This window comes from Eucyclogobius newberryi, unplaced genomic scaffold (assembly GCF_026437365.1).
Source record: "Eucyclogobius newberryi isolate DKJ021-1_F unplaced genomic scaffold, fEucNew1.0.hap1 SCAF_1, whole genome shotgun sequence".
NCBI classification, from domain to species: domain Eukaryota; kingdom Metazoa; phylum Chordata; class Actinopteri; order Gobiiformes; family Gobiidae; genus Eucyclogobius; species Eucyclogobius newberryi.
Genome location: NW_027315723.1, coordinates 18,791,677 through 18,812,641, shown reverse-complemented (window position 1 = coordinate 18,812,641; position 20,965 = coordinate 18,791,677). Strand labels below are relative to the sequence as shown.

General features: G+C 40.3%; 1 pseudogene; it reads left to right on the top strand.

Moving 5' to 3' along the window:
* Positions 1 to 18,053: 18,053 nt before the first annotated feature.
* On the top strand, positions 18,054 to 20,016 carry LOC140364778 (homeobox protein OTX2-A-like; annotated as a pseudogene).
* Positions 20,017 to 20,965: the final 949 nt, after the last annotated feature.

Sequence of the window (20,965 nt, the reverse complement as noted above, 5' to 3'; positions counted from 1 at the left end):
TTCCTTGAACAAAAGCAAAGGATCATGGTCCTCGTAGTCTCCGTCGTCACGCAGCGTCATCTCGCAATACAAGAGTCCACGATTGTATTTGGACGTGACAGAATATTACAGGCATCACCTCGCTCGCCGAAAACGCGCAAGAAGCCACCTTGCACATTGCGCCCTTCAACCCCCCTCCGTGGGTCATCGCGGGCGCCAGAAACCAGGAAGTGCGGCCAAGTCCATTATCTCACAATGAAGTGCTAATTACGGGCCTCCACCGCCAGTCGAATCGCGCCACCGCAGAACACCGTCCCTCTCTCACCCGCCATCTTAATTACTCTTTTATTCGCCGTGTTGTTTCGGCGCTTGGCCACATAAAAGACGGATGCTAATTGCCTGCTACGGTAATATCGGACTCCTCTGATTAGCCGGCGCCGGGTTTGGCCTGACGCGATTTTTCTTCGTCTCGTTATGAGGCAGAAAAGAGCCGAATATGTGGAAGTGTGTCGAGTTAATAACTGTGTAGGTGATTTGCATACAAGGCGGAGAGGAACGACAGCACGGTTCTGTTTGGATGGCAAGTGGTTAATACCAAATGTTGGGTAATATCCATAGAATATAGGACTAGAGAGGTGTCGCCTGATTGGTTGATTATTTCATAACAGAGCGTGCACTGCTTTTTTACCGTGCTGACTGAATTAGCAGAGCAGTTGTTTTTGCTTTTAATGCTCTGCGCCAACAACAAGCGTAATAAAAATGCAGTCTGACATCTAAAAAGTGCAGCGCCTGCCGACCCATCTCCAGATCTTTTTGCCAGGCTTGGTCAGGACCATTGTAGCTGGAGGATTTTCACCTACTTCTCATTTTCTTATTCACTGTTTTGAAAAAGAACTACAATCACAACTGGACCTGTGTTGCCAGAGCCTTAGCGTGCAGACAGAGACTGCACATCCGAGTGTTTCTCTCGCTCAGTTTCTGGACAGACGCCTCATGTTCAGCTCAGAACCTCCAGAATTCTGCAGAGGCTGCGCCAGCTCCGATTCGAGTGGAACTAAACACCTGAACTCTGCAACAGTCACATTTCAAAGTGAACCTGGGCAGTGCCTAACCACAGGGGCGAGTAAGGGGGCGGAGCCAGGAGATGACGGAACAGTGCGATTGGTCTAGCTGGCAAACTCCGCCCCAGCAGTAGATGTTTGTAATGATCAGAAACACCTGCTTTCATCAGTGTGATGTTACGGAGTGGCCACTGGAGGCAGCACACACTCAGTTTGTCACCTGAGAACTGCAAATTTAACTAGTTTGAACCTGTTTTTGTCATATTTATGACATTTACATACTGTCCCTTTAAAGTTTTATGTATTTTTAATTACCAAGTAACATTCTGTCCAATTCAAACTAATTTATAAGCTTGCATAGAACCAATAAATGCTATCGACTGTTGATGTGTCAATGAGCAGGACACTTTCTTTCCCGTTGACAGAGATGCGGCTGCCAATCTGCCCCAAGGCAATTATGACCACTATTTATCGAGATGTTTATCAGGGCAATGTAATTATAATAAATCAATCAAATCAAATAATATGGTTGTTTCATAACATTTCAAAATGAGCAATGTTTTGAGGATCAATTAGAAAACATTTTACCCGCTCATTTTGTTCCATCTTCTTTGCTTGGTATTTGACCCTGCTGCCGAGAACTTTAGCGGAGATTGAAAAAATGGCCATTGAGAAGCGAGTTTGGCTCTCACTTTGTTCAAGAGCGTCTGGATGGTGGAGAGTCTGGATGGTGGAGAGTCTGTGCGCACTACGGGGGGAGTCTGAACCAAAGGCACAGGCTGCAGGTCGGCTGTTCAAAGACTGGCTTTTGCATTGTTGGTCAGTCGGGGATTAGGGCCATGTGTGCGGCAAGAATGGCCCCTCTAATTAAAAAGGATAAGGAGGCTGGAAAAGTAGCGAGAGGCACAAGAGGACGCATATACACTGCAAAAAATAACCACAAAGTGAGTCCAAGTGATTCCATTAAATTCAGTTTTGGACTTGATTCAATACATTGTTTCTAATTTCAAACTATTTTAAACAGATTTTATATAGTATAATATTTCCCCCGATACAGATACAGTATATTGTAAAAGCAGCTCTGGGGTCAAAATGAGGCTGCTGTGTGCTGTCTGCGTCTACAAAATATTTTTCATCTCTCACGAACCAGGAAGTAAAGTTGTTGTTATCATGCTAGTTGTTGTTATTATGCTAGTTGTTGTTTATCATGCTAATAAATCAAACCCACCTGGGAACCTGTGTAAAAACAACCTCCCCTAGTGCTATTTTTGTATTCACATCACACAGATGGGAAAACAAAATGCGAGTCAGACTGCCCAATCTCAGAAATTGTATTCATATTCCCTGTGAAAAGATAAAGTCCAGTCTCACTGAAACTAGTCTGAAACTTGCTGTGCTAAATGTCAGAACCTTATGTCTCAATTAATAATTGTATGTGTTCTTATAATCTTGATTTTATGTTTTTAACTGAAACGTTGCTTGACAAAACCGCAGGAAATGTAGTTCTAATAGAATCTGTTCCTCACAACTTTAAGTTTGAATCTGAAACACAAGAAAACAAAAAGGGTGGAGGTGTCTGTGCAGTTTTCAGAGATGAAATAGTTACCCACAGGTTGTCCTTTGGGGTTACATCTAGTGTTTTGAATGTTCTGGACGCCATTGCCCCTATGAGGGCAATTTTTTTTTTTAAATAAGCAGAAGGCGCCATGGAGAAATGATGATTCGGTCAGGGCACAGAAAAGGGAGTGCCGCTGGGCTGAGTGGAAATGACACAAGTCAAAGCTCCAGGTTCAAAAAGAGATTTACAAAGAGAAGCTGAACATGTACAACCTCATTTTATGTAGAACTAGGGAAAAATATTTTTCTGAAATTATTGGAAGCTACAGTAACAACTCGCGTATCCTGTTTGCCACAGTAAACAGATTAACAAACCCTCCACCTGAGCTGCCGTTAGAACTCATTTCCACATCCAAGTGTAATGAGTTTGCATTATTCTTTAATGACAAAGTTCAGGGCATTAAAAATGCTATAAATCCAATGCAAAAAATTACCCTAAAACCACCAAGACACTTAGAGCTAACTCACTTTGCACCTGTAACTGACAAAACTGTCCATGAGATCATCACCAGTCTGAGTTCATCTACATGCTGCCTCAATGTGTTACCCACCAGATTTCTAAAGTCTGTGCTGAACAGTTTGTTAGCACCACTCACTCACATAGTTAACATGTCGCTTCAATCTGGAACGTTCCCAAGGGCTTTGACCCCTTCTGTTCAACCTCTACATGCTGCCGTTAGGTCAGTTGATACGCAGCAAAAATGTGTCCTATCACAATGTTGCAGACGAGTCAGATCTATGTTTCACTGTCGGCAGGTGAATCTGGACCAGTAGATTCACTCTGTCACTGCATCCAACAGATCAGTGTGTGGATGCACAACAACTTTCTCCAGCTGAACTCAGACAAGACTGAGAAAGTGTTAGTGTCACCTCCAGAGTCTTGCTCTAAAACCTACAAACCAAGTTAAAAATCTGGGGGTAATAATGGATTCAGTCTTGAACTTTAACAGCCACGTCAAATTAATAACATCAGCAGCTTATTGACATCTAAAAGCATAGCAAAAAATAGTGTCCAATATAGTCCCCCTGTGGCTCAGAGAATAGACTTTAAATCAGCTCTGCTTGTGTACAAGTCTCTCCATGGCCTAGCACCAAAGTACATCTCGGACATGTTAATGCCATTTGAACCATCCTGGACTCTGCTGGTCTCTGAGGACATTTTATATGAAACCAGACAGTTTAATCCCTCATTTATCCAGGAGTGATCCATTGTACAGAAAGTTACACCTGGACAAACAAAGGTGTCGTCTGGAGAATCAAGATGTCTGGACTTCTGTTCAATGTGAAGCAGTTTGTATAAAGTATATCTCCTAAAACCAGCACGTTCAGATTGAAAATAGCTTTTGAATAGAACTCTAAAGGTCTTGTCCTGGCGACTACCTTTGACACTCTTTCTACGACTTTTCCATGTAAACATAACAGAACATAGTGGGATTATATGTAGTAGTATGACGGTAAATGTTAAAGGCGCACTTTGTAACGTTTCTAGTGGAGGGAACGCCACGTGCTCGTCACCATGGAGATGTTATTTCTTGGCCCATAATATTCCGCAGTAACATTATTTACACCCGCGTTGCAATGTTCCCTTTCTTTTTTGCAGTGCGGAGCGAGAGAGAGCAAATAGAGAGACGAGAAACGGTGTTGAGAGTCAGCGCCGCAGCCGGCCGCGGATTCAGAGCGGATTAACTTTACTCCGCCTTCGCGTTTGGTTCCTTTTCTCTCTCTCCCTCTGTCACTCTTTCCTCTAGACACTTTTGTTCTCAGCCCAATGTGAATGTGCCCCAGTTATTTCAGCGCCGCGGTCCCGAAGTGCAGCTGAAGCCTTTCCAAAGTTTGACCTTAATAACCGAGCGGAGGCCATTGTGGACTTTGAGGAGTAAAAACACTGTCAAAATTAACCTTTTACTGTTTATTTACCATGGATAAGCAATACACACGTCGTTTTGACCTTTAAGTCTTATAAAATGTATTCGATTTGCATTTTAAACAAGCCCCTATTATAATAAATGTAAATGTTTAGGTTTCTCTTCCTCCGCTTTATGTTGATGGGTCATTACTTGATTTGAACATGTATTTTTCTTGCTTAAATAAATGTCATGTCCAAACAGTTAATGCTTCTCTATTTGTCAATGTTTTATTTTGAGTTTTGATCTGACTTTCTTTGTGTTTGTTCCCTGTCAGGAAACTTGCTGTTGTCATTCTGCGCTTTACAAACATGAAGTGAGTTGAAATTGAATTGAAATGTAAATGTTTGAGTCATTTTTAGGTCACTGCTTGGAGTAATATTATTTTAAAGCAATGGTCTTTCTAAAGTGGCACGATATAATGTATGAATACTACATATATATAATGTATGAATACTGAATATATATAATGTATGAATACTGAATATATATAATGTATGAATACTGAATATACTGCATGTGAGGATAAAGTGAACTACAAGAGCAGCTGTTTGCTCATTATTAAGGTCAGCAGAATAGAACTACTTCCAAACCAGACTAAACCGGGTGTGAACTGGGTGAGCTAAACCAGGTCCGAACTGGGACTAAACCGGGTCTGAACTGGGACAAAATTGGGACTAAACCGGGTCTGGACTGGGACTAAACCGGATCTGAACTGGGACTAAATTGGGACTAAACCGGGTCTGGACTGGGACTAAACCCGATCTGAACTGGGACTAAACCGGGTCTGAATTGGGACTAAACCGGATCTGAACTGGGACTAAACCGGGTCTGAACTGGGACTAAATTGGGACTAAACCGGGTCTGGACTGGGACTAAACCGGATCTGACCTGGGACTAAACCGGGTCTGAATTGGGACTAAACCGGATCTGAACTAGGACTAAACCGGGTCTGAACTGGGACTAAATTGGGACTAAACCGGATCTGAACTAGGACTAAACCGGGTCTGAACTGGGACTAAATTGGGACTAAACCGGGTCTGGACTGGGACTAAACCGGATCTGAACTAGGACTAAACCGGGTCTGAACTGGGACTAAATTGGGACTAAACCGGGTCTGGACTGGGACTAAACTGGATCTGAACTGGGACTAAACCGGGTCTGAATTGGGACTAAACCGGATCTGAACTGGGACTAAACCGGGTCTGAACTGGGACTAAATTGGGACTAAACCGGGTCTGGACTGGGACTAAACTGTGACTAAACTGGGTCTGGACTGGGACTAAACTGGGACTAAACTGGGTCTGGACTGGGACAAAACCAAGTTCTTGACCAGTCCAGGTCCATGACACGATTACGACATCAAAATTTGGACCAAAATAACCTCAGGACTCAAAAAATTGACAAAATGGGACAATTATTCAGAACTCTTTTTTTTTGGTTATGCCACGCCCTTATTTTATACTTTTACTCCTTTACTTAGTTCTTGTACTCGTTCTTTTAGATTTTTTGTGTGTGTTGTTTTTACTGCTCTATGTTCTAATACAAAAAAAATAGCAAAACAAAAAAGCAGGACAAAACAGTTTAAGAATAATTGTTTTTTTTTGTGCTGATTTCAATCTTTTTATTGCGGTTTTCTGGGCTTGGAATAATTGTCATTTCCAACCCACAATCACACGTCGGTGGCTGCCGTGGGCCCCCGTTGAAAGTGGGCCGCCCCTGAATGTACCCGGGGGGCCGCTGAAAGCCTCATATTTACCGTCGTCAGAATGAGAATGGGATCTGTGTGCTGGGCCCCAGATGCCGGCAACAGTAGGTGGGCTGTTTGCGGTGGGATGTTTTTGTTTGGCCCTCCTCCGCCCCTCCCCTCGCCTGACGGGGGGTCCTACGGCGGGGACGGGGGGGCCGCGGCGCTCCGGAGGGGGGTCCAGGGCTCCCGGGGCAGTCCCTGGAGACCCGTGCCCAGGTAAGAGGCTCTCCGTTTGGGTAACACTGGCTGCAGACGGCGGGAGGTTAATGAGGAACCAGCAGGGACAAGATATTTGCCCCTTCCAGTGGAAAACACCAGTCCAAGATGGGATTGTGACGCGACACGGGACAATTTACTCATTTATTTACCTACCGATGGGACTAATCTTATGTTAAAAGTCAAAGTTACTGAGTTAAAGTTACACAGCCGTGGTTCAAAGCGTGATCTCCATCTGTAATGACTTTTACATCTGGATTTGACCATAAGATTTAGAGATTGTGGCGGGATTAGAGCTGCTTTTAGTTCAGAGAAACGTGTGATTCTGGACATTTGATGCTTAAATGTGATGTTTAAATCGTTAAAATTGTTAAAATGGCCCCTTGTCATTATATGTGGTGTTAAAATGGCCCCTTGTCATTGGTCAATAGTTTCCTTTGTGTGATTGAGTAATACAGTCAACAGACCCATTTTTAGAGGAAAAAACGCCCAAAAGCTATGTTGGGTTCACAATTAACACAATGTAAAATTATAATCCAAGTGTGAACAACAAAATAATAATTGCAATACATTTAAACAAGATGTTATTTGTCATTAAAGAGACTAATACACTGATTTAACCCATAAATTCAGCGTCCTCAGTGGGACATAAATGTGTACGTTTATGAAATATATAACGTTACATTTGAACGTGGCACGTTCAGCTCCTTTCGGTTTTTAGCTTGAATAGTTTTGAATAGTTTTCTCCTATTTTTGGACAAATTTTATTGTATTTATTTTTTCATTTAAATGTGATTAAAAAAATGCTCTTTAGTTCAAGGTTTTGAATTAAATTTTGTATACATTTTTTCACTTGATTTTTATTTTCATTTTTCAAATTTATAAACATAAAAACAAAGACAAAGAATGAGAACAAGCAGACATCCACCAAACTCAGAGAAGACAATAAAAAGAGAAATCGTCCCATTTAGTCCACAGTCACAGAATTTGTCTATTTTCAAATTAAGTTTTCGACTAATTTCAACCCATTTCAAACTCCACGTTACACATGACACATGACACGGGTCGTTTTCCTGATTTAATCATCCTTTTCCTCGTAAATCAATTGCGTGTATGGATTGTACCGTCTTTGGAACCCTCTGAAGGCCCCACATGGCTTAAAACACGCCTGTCACAAACCGATTGATTATTCCTCGCTCCGACTCCAGGATTCTTCGGAAAAAAAACGAACGCTCCCGGGAACGCGCCGCAGTTCGACGCCGCCACTAACGCCATTCATCAATAAATCTATGGGCGACGCTCGGGGCAGATGGCGCAGGAGTCGTGAAGTTCAATACTCGTCCCGTAACCGTGGCAGATGGAGGGAAGAGTTGTGACGGTCCCAAGTGATTATTACTATATGTGTTTTTATCGCATAAACATCACCTGGAATCTCGCCTGGAAGGTTCCGTAGTACGGCATTAAACCCGTCTATCCGTCGCATTTATTCATTTACTGCACGTTTGTTTGAAGGTTTTTTCTGCATCGATTCCCTTTTGTCAACAATAAAAGAGAACGATCAAGCTCAAAAACAGAAAGGAAAAAGTAACAAAGAAGCAAACACACAAATACAAAAATAATACTGTATTTTCCAGATTATAAGTAAAAAAGTCAAGACTTTTCATCATTTCTGTAGGTTTTTTTACATCTTAAACGTGACACAGCTCATTTGTGTGCAATTTGTGCCAATTAGAGTTAGAATTTGTATTTATCTCAAGTAGTTTTTTTCAAATTATTTACCGTATTTTCCGCACTATGAGTCGCACCTTTTTTCATAGTTTTGGTCGGGGTGCGACTTATACTCCAGAGCGACTTATATGTGATATTATTTTTATTTTCTCTCTGGCAACCACAAGAGGCGCTCTAGGCTCTAAGCGACGCAGAAGAAGAATCTGCACTTCCTCTTCCTCTGGAGTTTGTGGAGTTGTTTAGAAGTGACACAGAGGAAGAAGAATTCAATGGATTTAGTGATTTGGGGTAAAACTGATGCTTTGGTAAACTTGTTAGCATGTTCTTTATGCTATAGTTATCTGAATAACTGTTAATATGTTACGTTAACATACCAGACACTTACCACAGTTCTGTCTGTGCCTCATGTAGCTGAAGGTGTTAGCGTTAGCATACGTACACCTGTTCACCATGTTCTCTCATCTGAACCTCAAGGACGGATCTGAGAGTCTCCCACGACTCTTATCCTTCGCCTTGGACACGCCTCCTCCGAGTCGGTGGGAGGAGCCGTGACTGCGCGGATCGTCGCGGAGACGAACGATTACAGTGGCCTCTGAAACGACGCCCGGGGCTGTCAGATATTTGCAGATGAATTATGAATGAGAGCAGGAGATGAGAGAGCGGTCGCCGTGGGAACACTTATGATGATGGGCTGGTTGTTAGCGGTGGTCTCCGGGGGGAAACGGACACACGTGTCGCAGTTGTACCAATAAAAGCAGCTCGTTTGGCCTAATTGCCTTAATCAAAAACACTTAGCACTGGAAAAAAAGCTTTGGTGTTAGAATAATGATTTATGGTGTTTCAAAACAAATCATTTAGATCTTAAGATGAACAACTTCATAAAACATAAAATCTTTAAATAAAGATGACTTGACTTATATTTACACAGCTGAGTCAACATGTCATTTTGTTTTTGTGCATGTAGTAATATAGTTTCAGGTTAAAGGTTATAGTTATAGTTTCAGGTAAGGGTTATAGTTTCAGGTTAAAGGTTATAGTTTCAGGTTAAAGGTTATAGTTATAGTTTCAGGTTAGATTTTTTGTTTCGAGTTAGGGTTATAGTTTCAGGTTAAAGGTTATAGTTAGAGTTTCAGGTTAGGGTTATAGTTTCAGCATAGGGTTATAGTTATAGTTTCAGGTTAAAGGTTATAGTTATAGTTTGAGGCAAGGGTTATAGTCTCAGGTTATAGTTATAGTTTCAGGTTAAAGGTTATAGTTTCAGGTTAAAGGTCATAGTTTCAGGTTAAAGGTTATATTTTCAGGTTAAAGGTTATAGTTTCAGGTTAAAGGTTATAGTTATAGTTTGAGGCAAGGGTTATAGTCTCAGGTTATAGTTATAGTTTCAGGTTAAAGGTTATAGTTTCAGGTTAAAGGTCATAGTTTCAGGTTAAAGGTTATATTTTCAGGTTAAAGGTTATAGTTTCAGGTTAAAGGTTATAGTTATAGTTTCAGGTTATAGTTATAGTTTCAGGTTAAAGGTTATAGTTTCAGGTTAAAGGTTATAGTTATAGTTTCAGGTAAGGGTTATAGTTTCAGGATAGGGTTACAGTTTTGGGTTGGGTTACATTTTCAGGTTAAAGGTTATAGTTTCAGGTTAAAGGTTATAGTTATAGTTTCAGGTTATAGTTATAGTTTCAGGTTATAGTTATAGTTTCAGGTTACAGGTTATAGTTTCAGGTTAAAGGTTATAGTTTCAGGTTAAAGGTTATAGTTTTAGGTTATAGTTATAGTTTCAGGTTATAGTTATAGTTTCAGGTTAAAGGTTATAGTTTCAGGTTAAAGGTTATAGTTATAGTTTCAGGGTATAGTTATAGTTTCAGGTTAAAGGTTATAGTTTCAGGTTAAAGGTTATAGTTATAGTTTCAGGTTATAGTTATAGTTTCAGGTTAAAGGTTATAGTTATAGTTTCAGGTAAGGGTTATAGTTTCAGGATAGGGTTATAGTTTTGGGTTGGGTTACATTTTCAGGTTAAAGGTTATAGTTTCAGGTTAAAGGTTATAGTTATAGTTTCAGGTTATAGTTATAGTTTCAGGTTATAGTTATAGTTTCAGGTTACAGGTTATAGTTTCAGGTTAAAGGTTATAGTTTCAGGTTAAAGGTTATAGTTTTAGGTTAAAGTTATAGTTTCAGGTTATAGTTATAGTTTCAGGTTAAAGGTTATAGTTTCAGGTTAACGGTTATAGTTATAGTTTCAGGTTATAGTTATAGTTTCAGGTTAAAGGTTATAGTTTCAGGTTAAAGGTTATAGTTATAGTTTCAGGTTAAAGGTTATAGTTTCAGGATAGGGTTATAGTTTTGGGTTGGGTTACATTTTCAGGTTAAAGGTTATAGTTTCAGGTTTATTCACAATTGAATAGATTAAGTGGAAGATTCTGTTGTGATGCGGTAAATCCCTCTTAAAGCAGAGTGAGAGAAGCTCTAAAGCAAAAGCACCAGACTAGACCTGCCTTACACCAGCACTAAACCTCACGAAACCCAAAACATGCACTCGGTAGAATCCTTAAACCCATAAACATAAGGGTACATCAAGCATAGACCAGTTCAGTTTCCACACATTTGCTCTTTTAACAGTCAATATAACACGGAACATCACAGACAAATAAACACACTTTGATGGATTGATCCTTGATTGATCGCACTCGTCGTTTCCTCGTTTCAAACTGACTTTTAGCTCGGCCCAGCGCTGTTTTACTTAATTGGTACAAGCACATTTTCCTCGTTGCTGCATGGTATCGATTTAAAGCGCGGCGCGGTCTGTCCCGTCTGGGACGCGCGCGCTCCTAATTAGTCCTCTAACCTGCCGCTGTCACGCGTTTACTCACGGCGGCTGAGCACGAGCGTCATCAAGACGAACCGTGCCGTTTGTGCGGTTTAGAAACGTGCACCGACAACCGACAGCGCCGCGGGACAAAATAACGAACAAACCGACCGCGCACGTGAGTCCCAGATCGCGTTCACGCACTTTGACGCACGCGAGCAGTTAGTCTGAGTCTGCGCGAGTACATGTGTCTGAGTCTGCGGACCGAGTTTAGACTTGGTTTGGTTCTTAATTAGTCCTGCTCAAGGTTCAGTCTCAGTTTGAGCATTTTGATGTGAACAAACTCTTTACAAGTCGTTATTCCACAGTCATTATAATGCTATTATTAATTTCAACACGTTCATGTTAAGCCTCCGATTTTACCTGAACAACCCAAAACTATTTCCTTTCATTTAGTTGTTTTTGTTGTTGTGTTGTTGTTGGCTATATCATTTAAATACTTCCCCAAATATGACGTTTCATGGTTCTAGCTTTTGTTTATTTTAATTAAAGCAACATTGGATTGTAAATAGAAAGTAAAACCACACTTCAGAACCATCTCCATGGATCCGTTCACCGTGGAATATTATGGCCAAAGGAACAGCGTCTCCATGGAAACAAGCAGGTGGAGTCAGGTTTGTGGAGATGCAGGCTCGCCCACAGTGTCGAGAGTGTTTTTCACAGTTTTTCCACCGCGATAAAAACAAACAAAGGGGAAAATCGCGCTTTTATTTTAGTTTCTCTCTCTTTGTGTTTTTGTTTTGTTGCTAAAATGTTACTCTGGTTCATCTTTTACACGTGGATTTGCCTCTTTATTCTAGACTGTGGCGTCATCAACTATTTCAGATCATTTCGGACGCACTTCTCACACATTTTCCGTTACTGCTCTTTCCTCCCTCCACAGCCTGTCATCACTCTGCATATTTCCCATTGGCTACACAAATCTTCACCTCTCTCTCTCAGTTTCTCTCTCAGTTTCTCTCTCTTTTCCCCTTTCCTTAAGATTCGCGGGGCTTTCTTTCCGCGGCGCATTATCCGCGTCAAACAGGCTTAAGGGAGCGCGGCTCTAATCAGAGCTGCCTCGTCACCGCTCCGCGTCCGGGCACTTAAAAAAGTAAGTTAAGCTTTTATTTTTCATGCGTTTTATTTCATTGGGTTGTTTATGATGGCGGAGTGGGGCCCGGCGTGCGTGTGCAGTGCGGCCGGGGCATAATTGGAGAGGCGTGACACTTGTGCTGCTCCTCTTGATCCTTTTGAGCCCCCGAAAGTTGGAAGAAAAGCGGGTCATTGAAGCGTTCAGACGATTACGAGGCAGCGGAGCAGTCACGGCCCCAGCAATGACACTCTCAACCTTTATGAACCTTTATGAACCTTCATGAACCTTCATGAACCTTTATGAACCTTTATGAACCTTTATGAACCTTTATGACCCTCTGAAGATGTGGAAGGAGATTTGAACGGAGTGTTTAAAGCGTGTTTATGTAAAGCTGATACTTGGAACATGGAAGTTACTGTATCATTGTCATTCGTGCTACAGTGTGTATTTAATGTAATGCAAATATAGCAAATTAGCCTTATGTAAGAACCAGACTGCAGTGAAATAGTTCAAGATGAATTTGAGCTTTGGTTTGGTTTAATCTGTATTTATCAGGGATCATTTAATAAGTATTCTTATAAAATATTCCCCCCCCTAATCAGTGTAAAAGTGCACATTACAAATACAAATACAACAAACTTAAATAAATCTCCTTATGAACATGAGCTCAGTAAAATACAAAATGTCAAAATTTCAGATGGTTTCCAAAAATGAAAAAAATATAATAATAATACATGATAATATTAAAAATAATATCATCATTTAATAATAATAATACAATAATCATTGTAATCATGATAAGCATAATAACCATACTTTTCATCATAATAATGAGCATTAATAAACATGTCAACAGCTTGTCCAAACTGATAGTTTTTGCCCTCTATCTGACTAAACTCTAAATTATGTGTATATTTTACGTTTATTTATAAGAATATTTTTTATCTTATTTAGTTTACCTTTTTTCTTTTTTCTTCGTTATGATCATTATTATTGTTATTCTTATTATTATTTTGCTACTATATTGCTGTTGTCTTTTGAAAAATTCGTTTGTGAATCTTGTTTTTACTACTACTGACGATGGAAATACACTTGTATTTTAAAATTCTGATTATTTTAAAGATAATTAAATATAAGCAGCTGACTGAGGTTATGCAGAATAAGACAATAACAAGGGACAAATAAACATTAAATCACTTACAAATGAGCAGCCAGTTAATACGTGCACTTTAGAGTAAAGTGTTACCATGGTAATCACGCAGACTGAATGAACTCTGACGTCATTAATAAAGCCTGGTAATAATAACGCGAGTGGAAAGTGAGTTGTCAGTTGCCTCGTGCTGCGGGGGCGGGGCTCTGTCTGGCCCCTCAGCTGGGCTCCTGGACACAATGCCGGCCTTTGTTTTATTGTCGTGACGCAGAAAATCGCGGCGGCCCCGAGCGAGCGGCGGCGTCCCGTAATCAGGCCAGCGCGTGCCGGCCGGATTATCTCGTTAATTTCTTACTGAAAGAAGGGAAGGAAAAAAAGAGTAGCCAATAATAATTAGAGCCCTAAACACAACACCAGTGGGTTATTTGGTGTTGAACGTGGGGTCTGAGGAGAGAGAGAAGAAGAAGAAGAAGGGGACAGATTGTGGGCAGGAGGAGGAGCGGCCGTTACGCGGAAGAGGGCCGCGCGGCAACGTGGAAACGCACTACACAAGCTGCATTTATGAGACTTTTAAACTATATATTATTATGAAAAACACTCTTAATACAGTTTTTGAGACATTTAAACTATATATTGTTATGAAAATCACTCTTAATACAGTTTATGAGACATTTAAACTATATATTATTATAAAAAACACTCTTAATATAGTTTTTGAGACATTTAAGCTATATATTGTTATGAAAAACACTCTTAATACAGTTTATGAGACATTTAAACTATATATTAATGTAAAAAAACACTCTTATTACACTTTGTGAGACATTTAAACTATATATTATTATGAAAAACACTCTTATTACAGTTTGTGAGACATTTAAACTATATATTATTATGAAAAACACTCTTAATACAGTTTGTGAGACTTTTAAACTATATATTATTATGAAAAACACTCTTAATATAGTTTTTGAGACATTTAAACTATATATTGTTATGAAAAACACTCTTAATACAGTTTATGAGACATTTAAACTATATATTAATGTAAAAAAACACTCTTATTACAGTTTGTGAGACATTTAAACTATATATTATTATGAAAAACACTCTTATTACAGTTTGTGAGACATTTAAACTATTTATTACTATGAAAAACACTCTTAATACAGTTTTTGAGACATTTAAACTATATATTATTATGAAAAACACTCTTAATATAGTTTTTGAGACATTTAAACTATATATTGTTATGAAAAACACTCTTAATACAGTTTATGAGACATTTAAACTATATATTAATGTAAAAAAACACTCTTATTACAGTTTGTGAGACATTTAAACTATATATTATTATGAAAAACACTCTTAATACAGTTTTTGAGACATTTAAACTATATATTGTTATGAAAAACACTCTTAATACAGTTTATGAGACATTTAAACTATATATTAATGTAAAAAAACACTCTTATTACACTTTGTGAGACATTTAAACTATATATTATTATGAAAAACACTCTTATTACAGTTTGTGAGATATTTAAACTATATATTATTATGAAAAACACTCTTATTACAGTTTGTGAAACATTTAAACTATATATTATTATGAAAAACACTCTTATTACAGTTTGTGAGACATTTAAACTATATATTATTATGAAAAACACTCTTAATACTGTTTGTGAGACATTTAAACTATTTATTATTATGAAAAACACTCTTAATACAGTTTGTGAGACATTTAAACTATATATTATTATGAAAAACACTCTTAATACAGTTTGTGAGACATGTAAACTATATATTATTATGAAAAACACTCTTAATACAGTTTTTGAGACATTTAAACTATATATTGTTATGAAAAACACTCACAATACAGTTTATGAGACATCTAAACTATATATTAATGTAAAAAAACACTCTTATTACAGTTTGTGAGACATTTAAACTATATATTATTATGAAAAGCACTCTTATTACAGTTTGTGAGACATTTAAACTATATATTAATGTAAAAAAAACACTCTTATTACAGTTTGTGAGACATTTAAACTATATATTATTATGAAAAGCACTCTTATTACAGTTTGTGAGACATTTAAACTATATGTTATTATGAAAAAAAACACTTTTAATACAGTTTGAGATATTTAAACTATATATTATTATGAACATCTCACTCAGAACAAAAACACAGAAGAGGGAAAAGTTAAAAACGACTTTCAGGAACTTTATTTTGTTAATTAAAGCTTTGTTTAAAAGTCTAAAAAGCTCATTTCCACAAACCTGTGATCTACCACTGACCAACTTTGTATTTTTACTTTGTCTATTTCAGTTTGTCACAGGGTTTATTGTTACTTTTAGAGTTTTGTAAATTAGGTCAAATGTTTCTTTATGGTTGTTATTTATGGTTTATGTTTTCCAAGGCCCAAAAAAGCTAAACCTAAATTAAACTAAACCAAACTTAAACTTAAACTAAAACTAAAACTAAACCAAACTAATAATAAATCAACTAAAAGGAAACTAAACCAAACTACAAAAGTAAGCAAACTAAACTAAACTAAAAAAGAAATAAAGTAAAGTAAAACTAATCCAAACTAAAAAGAAGTAAAGTAAAGCAAAGTAATGTAAAATAAACTAAACTAAACTAAAAAAGAAGTAAAGTAAAGTAAAATAAAATAAAGTAAAGCAAAACTAATCAAAACTAAAAAGAAGTAAAGTAAAGTAATGTAAACTAAAACCAAACTAAACTAAAGCAAACTAAAAAGTAAGGCAAAGTAAACTACATTAAACAGAACTAAAAAAAGAAGTAAACTAAACAAAAAAATAAAGCAAACTAAACTAAACTGTCAAACATGTGTCAGTATTAAAATACCACTAAATATAGTTTATAACCTTTGAGAAAAAGTAGTTCTCTCATTTGGCGGAAGGAAACACACTTTTATACGACTGTAATCATAACAGTCCGTACACAGTCACAAACAAAACCTTTGCCTCAGAAATAGTCACATTTAAAGCATTGCACCTGATTTAAAGTGTTTATTTTCTCATTCCGAGCCGAATACACTTTCCTTCCTCTTGAGCCGCAACAGGCCGTGGCGCTAATGACCCGCGCCGCCGCGAGCACCCATGAGCACCCATTACCTGTCCACAAACGCGACCCCTTTGTTTGTTTAGATTAAGATTAAGTGCTCTTCCCTAATCAACACTTTTGGATAGTCTCACCGCCCAAATCTAATTAACGAGACAGCAATTCATTACGGGAGAAAACACGGGAGGAGGAGGAGGAGGAGGAGGAGGAGGAGGAGGAGGAAGAAGAGGAGGAGGAGGAGGAAGAAGGAGGAGGAGGAGGAGGAGGAAGAAGAGGAGGAGGAGGAGGAGGAGGAGGAAGAAGAGGAGGAGGCGGAGGAGGAGGAGGAGGAGGAAGAAGAGGAGGAGGCGGAGGAGGAGGAGGAGGAGGAGGAAGAAGAGGAGGAGGAGGAGGAGGAGGAGGAGGAGGAGGAGGAGGAGGAGGAGGAGGAAGAAGAAGAGGAGGAGGAGGAGGAGGAGGAGGAGGAGGAAGAAGAGGAGGAGGAGGAGGAGGAGGAGGAGGAGGAGGAGGAGGAGGAGGAGGAGGAGGAAGAAGGAGGAGGAGGAGGAGGAGGAGGAAGAAGAGGAGGAGGAGGCGGAGGAAGAGGAGGAGGAGGAAGAGGAAGAGAAAGAAGAGGAGGAGAAAGAAGAGGAGGAGAAGGAGGAGGAAGAGGAGAAGAAAGAAGAGGAGGAGAAGGAGGAAGAAGAGGAAGAGAGAGAAGAGGTGGAGAAATAGGAGGAGGAGAATGAGGAGGAATAGGAGAAGGAAGAGCGGCAGAAACACGCACAACTTTTTTTCTTCTTCTTTTTTGCGCCCTTGTTTTTGTAATTTGTTGCTCTCCCGTGTTTCGATCGCGTTACATTTGAATGCGCGACGTGCGGGGTTTGGGGGGGTTGGGGTGGGGTGGGGGACACACAATGGCCCCCACAGTTGTGTTTGAATGCGCGCACAGTTCGCCGCGGTCCCGGGCCCCATTGTTTGCTCCTCACCGAGTCTTTTTTTATCGGCATTACTTATCGGTCAACAGTGGGCTTTGTCTGCGCAAATGGCCCCCCGATCGGCTGCCCATTTAGCCCCCTCGCCCCGTAAACCTGTGGGTATATGCTAATGTGAGGTATATGCTGGTGGGGGGGGGGGGGGGGGGGGGGGGGGGGTGCGCGCATTTTAACGACAATGTTTTTGTTTTTTTCGGGGGTCGTGGAGGAGGAGGAGGGGGAGGAGCAGCCGTGCGTTCTGGAGGCGGGGTTACAGTGGCAGTTTGGAGAAGGCGACCGGGTTTTGGAGCAAGGGAAGGTTGGGAAAAGAGGGAGGTGTTTTTTTTTTTTTTTTAGCCAGACAGAGCTCTCCCGGCGCAGCGTGGACAGCTGGGGATCCGCGCTTGGCTTTAAGAGCGCAGCAAAGTCCAAGGGCCCACACTTTGTCCGAGGCGTCGCTGTGCGTAAAGGCTGTGCGTAAAGGCTGTGCGTAAGAGCGTAGAACACAGTACAAGAGCGCGCGTTACAACAACAACAACAACAACAACAAGGCGTGGGATTTTTCACATTTTCTACCAAAAGGATACTCGTGCGGATTCGCTTTTTTTCCCCTTGCTGTTGCTGTTTTTTTGGGCTGTTTTTAATCATATTTTTCATTTTTCCGTCGGCGCACTCCAACAGCCGCCAACATGATGTCATATCTGAAACAACCGCCGTACACAGTGAACGGGCTGAGCTTATCTACCTCAGGAGTGGACATGATGCATCCTTCAGTGGGATATCAAGGTAAATAATTACACAGAAATAGCTCCAAGCGCGTGATGGTTTTTTTACGCACGACGTTTTGTATCGTAAAAAGCAACGAACTCAATTCGATCAAACGTAACACATAATGAACGAATGATTCTTTTTTTTTTTTAATCATTTACTGTTAAGATTTGAGTGTAACGCGCCGCACGTTTTCCCCCATCAGGCACGCGGAAGCAGAGGCGCGAGAGGACCACGTTCACGCGGGCCCAGCTCGACGTGCTGGAGAACCTGTTCGGCAAGACGCGGTACCCGGACATCTTCATGAGAGAAGAGGTGGCCTTAAAGATCAACCTCCCCGAGTCCAGGGTGCAGGTGAGTCTCTGTGACACGCTGTTATGTCACAACTTTCACTGCGTCATGTTTAGTTTGGTTCTCATTTGAATTAGCCTGAGTAAGATTATTAAAACTGTATTATTGGCCTCTGATACTCACAGATCAGATATTAATGTTATGTAATTTAAATCATCTTAATGGTCCAGAAATAATCAGATTGGTGCATGTAAACATTGCCAGCCATGGAAGATAATACATTATGTTGCAATAGTGTATTTGTGCTCAAAAAGGATTAGGAAAAGTGTTAAATTATACACTCCTATGTTTGGTAAAATGTTAGAAAGATTAACCTTATAATGATGTACCGCAATATATGATTGATAGTCCCAGTAATAAGTAACGTGTTGTCATTATTAATTGATACATTTCTTGAATTCCCATAAATATATTCGTTTAGATCATAAACAATGTTAAAAAGGGTCTTATTTAAAGTCTTATAAAGTCTTATTTATACATTTGTTGAATTCCCAGTAATAACTCTTTTTATCATCAAAAATATTAGAAAGACAATACTGAACCTGAATATATTCACAAACCGATTGATTTTAATAAGTCTTTTTCAAATAAATAATAATGATTGAATTCCCAGTACAAACTCATTTTTGTGTGATTATTATCCCAGGTTTGGTTCAAGAACAGACGCGCCAAGCACCGGCAGCAGGCCCAGCAGACGCAGGCCGGGGCGCAGAAACCGGCCGTGAACAGGCCGCTCAAGAAGAAGGGCTCCCCGGTGCGAGAGGCCGCGAGCTCCGAGAGCGGGGCTAGCGGCCAGTTCACGCCGCCCTCCAGCGCCCCCATCCCGGCCGTGGGCAGCAGCAACAACAACAACAGCAGCACGGCCCCGGTGTCCATCTGGAGTCCGGCGTCCATCTCTCCGCTGTCGGACCCGCTCTCCACCGCGAACTCCTCCTGCATGCAGCGGCCGTACCCCATGACGTACACGCAGGCCACGTCGGGCTACAACCAGGGCTACACCGGCTCCTCCTCGTACTTCACCGGGATGGACTGCGGCTCGTACTTGTCGCCGATGCACCACCAGCTGTCCTCCTCCGCGCCTGGCTCCGCGATGAGTCCCATGGGCGGTGGCGGTGGCGGCGGAGTGTCCGGTCACTTGGGGCCCGCGAACACGCTCTCGTCCTCGGCGTACGGAGCGGCGGCGGCGGCGGGCCTGGGCTTCACCGGAGCGGACTGCCTCGACTATAAGGACCAGGCCTCGTCGTGGAAGCTCAACTTCAACGCGGACTGTTTGGATTACAAAGACCAGGGCGCGTGGAAGTTTCAAGTTTTGTAAAAGTGACGGACTCAATGACGGGCCCGCGCTGGAACATTTAGGGCTTAAACTTTCTGGTAACACTTTATGACACTTTTAATGGCGTGAGGAAGCATGAACAAAGACTTAATTCATAATGAACAGATACTTAATTAAGCATGATTCAGGCTTAGTCACGATGTACAGTTTTAATGTTACGATTATTCTGAGAAAAATACGATCCAACGATTATTCACGATTATCGATCATGACCAAACAACAGCCAAATCGTTATGAAATTTTTTTTACAAGATTGAACAAAATAAAGTAAACAGCAAGATTAAAAACTTATTTGCATTTAGATGTATCTTTTGGGAGCTCAGATTAAAAAAACAAAGCAAAATTTTGCTTGTGAAATGATTATTCTTTTTGGTTCGTACGATTATATCACCATTTGTTCGTTATGAAGTAAGTCTTTATTAAGGCGCATTCCCGACAACACTCATTCTGTCTTCTTTCCACAAACTCAGGCTCTTTTGGAAGACAATAAAAGTATTGACACTGTTGACGTGTTCTGGATGCTTGCTTGCTGGATCGTTGCTGAAGGTGGCGCTAGCGAGCGGCATGAAACGCATCGACGGGTGAAAAGCGAAAACATCTGCAAAAGAGCCAAAGTTTGTGACGCGTTTGTTGTCAAAGTGGTTTCCAAACTTCTACCTCGACGGAGCGCCCGCTGCCCGGGAACTTATCGGACATTTGATCCAGGACCCAGATCGGTCGTCCAGAATCGAGCCCAAACAAGAGCCCGATATAGCACGGTTCGATCTCGAGATAATTCCGAATGCACTATTTAATTTATGAGAAATCTAGTTAATAAGACAATCAGTCCGTTTGCGTCTCTGTGTATTTTCTTTTGTATATTTTGTGTTAGTTTTTAATGTTATTTTTGTACTTCCTGTATGCAATTTTCAGCACACAACTGGATCTGTTTCATGTGTTATGTCAGTGATAAATTATTAATATTATTGTTATTATTATTATTGTTCTTATTATAAAGACTTTTTAGCAGAAGTGGCCAAATCGTATCCACGAAAACAATAAAAACATCTTAATACTTGACATGTGTGTCCAACTTCGCTTCATTAAACCTTTCATCATGTGTGTTTGCGTTGCAGTTTCCGTG